Below are 2,500 nucleotides of genomic sequence, written 5' to 3' on the forward strand. Positions count from 1 at the left end.
CAACAATACACATACATATTAGTACTATGGTGAATTGTAGTTGTATTAGGACCGTAATTATAGTTAATTAAGGAACCATTCATTGTCTTCGCTCTGTTATGTACGTCGTCGTTTAATCGACACGGCATATTTGGCTTGAATCTAGAAAAATTCAAACTCTAACCCTAAGGTAGACAGGCAGGGTAAATAAATGTGGGTGATCTCTCATAAAATTGTCTTCTAGGAATTATTTTTATATAGACTATCTTTTCTGTAGAGTTTAAGTGGACAAGCGCGGACGAAATAGAGCGCAAAATTTAAAATGAATTAAAAATTTTCATCAGACCGGAAGTAGGCATAACCTAGGCGCCATGTTTCCGTCGTACAAGTTTTCACCGTTGCAGTCACCGTTTCAATCGCTCTTCGTGTGGACGTGTATTATTTCTAGTCATGTGTTGTGTAGATGATTCGCTTAAGGTAGGTGTTCGGACTTATTTCTTTAATATTAATTAAACCGTATTTGCCTTGTCGGCCTTAAAATAAAGCTATTTTTTTTTCATCGCAATCGAAGTGTTAGATCTAGAATCTAGTTCCCGCCTCCGCTTCGCTAATTCGACTTAATGTAACTATGACACAACTATTAAATCTAGAGTCTCTATTTTAATTAAATAATTAGGAATTCTATCTCTAGATGATATCTAATCTATTCCCACACGTGTGTGCAAGTAGGATTTAACGTCAGAACAGGTGTGGTGGTCTAGGCGTCGCTATTTTTGACGGTAGGAATTTTTTTTTTAAATTCGTAAAATTTTATATAGACTTTATATAGCAATTTACTAAGACCGACCCTAACGCCCAGTAAATATTTAATTACCACATTGTTATGGACACGGTGTATTAGGTAGGGCCGAGGGCTATCCATAGGTACCAATTTTTAAATTTTGTGACAATTAGGAGCCGAGTTATAAAATAAATTTAAAATACTGGTTCTGGTCTTAGACTTTATATAGCAATTTACTAAGACCGACCTTAATACCCATTAATTATTTAATTAGCGCATAGTTATGGACATCCTGTATTAGGTTGGGCCCAGGGCTATCCGTAGGTACCAAGTTTATAATTTTGTGACGATTATTAGTCGAGTTATAAAATAAATAAAAAAAACTGGTTCTGGTTTGCACTACATTTCTTTCTTCTTTAACGGCGGACTCCCGGTCCAGCCCCATGGGTTACCCGTGAGCCGGGGCCTCGTTAGCCTGGACGGCTCCGATGTGACCGCGGATTGTTGTGGCCCGCCTCAGCCCGAGTCGAGATCACCCTTCCGATCGAAGGTGGACGCCATAGGGCGCCCGGGATAGCCCGGGGCGCTGTTCGTCACCCGAGCGCAGGGGCGCCGGGAGACGCCCCCGGTGAAGTTTGGCGGGTGATTCTGGTAGAGCTCCCCACCCCGATCGCAGGACACCCCTCGCCGCCCGCCCAGGTGTCGAGGTGGCCGCGGGGGAACTCGGGGCGTTTTGGCTCCCCCTTGTGCCGGAGCGGCGCCCTCGGTCCCAGAACGCCCCTGGCGGGTGATTCGCATGCCCCCTGGGGTGGGGAACGCGGGTGGGTGGTCGTAAAGCGTGTAACCGCAGTGGGGGCGGCCCCTTAGTCGGGGGCGCCAAAGTTGGCACCCCACCTGGGGCGCCCCCCGGAAGTGTGGCGCCCGCGCGAGTGAGCCCCGTAGATGCGCCCCGACACCCCCGCGCCGCCCCCCGGGTCGCGGCACCCCCGGCGCCCTCCGTGCGGGCTCCCCTCATGGGGCGGCACCCCGGTCCTCCCCGAGACTATGTACCCGATTTTTCGGTTTAACACTAGAGGTATGGGCAGAAATACGGCGGTTAAAACGGTCTGTATCTACTATTGTGGAGGTGAGTGTCGGTGAAGCCTCTATGTGACGCTAGGATCCGCGCTCCCTCGCAGCCAGCGACATGTGCCCGATCTGACCGTGCGTGGCTCAGTCTCCCGACTAGCTTCCCGGTAAAATGCGGGCTCGGCGCGCAGGTCGCGCCAGTGAAGGTAAAAGTACGTGTCCGTAGCGTGAAGCCAGCGGCGACGCGCAGTGCTAACGCAACCAAGCAGTATTGGTGGCTCGATAAAAGTCTCGCACTGGCCCAGCCCTCGGAACGGGCGACGGGTCTGCAAAACGCAGTCGGCTCGATGCAAATCGAGAGATTTCCCGGCGACGCCGTGTTTACGGTGAAGGGGGAAATGTGAGCGGTCCGATGTGAAAAAATCCGGGAATGCCGGGATCCGTTCTCTCGCTAGAGCGTTGTCTCCCGTCCCGCGATGTGTTGTGGAAAAACGTCTCGCAAACGATAGCTATCTGGTTGATCCTGCCAGTAGTCATATGCTTGTCTCAAAGATTAAGCCATGCATGTCTAAGTTCACACTGTCCCATGGTGAAACCGCGAATGGCTCATTAAATCAGTCGAGGTTCCTTAGATGACACGATCCTACTTGGATAACTGTGGCAATTCTAGAG

General features: G+C 49.8%; 1 non-coding gene across 1 annotated transcript in view; it reads left to right on the top strand.

The window, feature by feature from the left end:
- Positions 1 to 2,338: 2,338 nt before the first annotated feature.
- The window catches only part of LOC131933416 (small subunit ribosomal RNA), a 1,846-nt gene continuing 1,684 nt past the window's right edge, over positions 2,339 to 2,500 (top strand). The window contains exon 1 of the ribosomal RNA XR_009384958.1: positions 2,339 to 2,500. This exon is cut by the window's right edge and continues 1,684 nt beyond it. This is a non-coding gene — a ribosomal RNA (small subunit ribosomal RNA).

This window comes from Physella acuta, unplaced genomic scaffold (genome assembly GCF_028476545.2).
Source record: "Physella acuta isolate Inbredline_101_S28 unplaced genomic scaffold, ASM2847654v3 ptg002499l, whole genome shotgun sequence".
Classification (NCBI taxonomy): Eukaryota; Metazoa; Mollusca; class Gastropoda; family Physidae; genus Physella; species Physella acuta.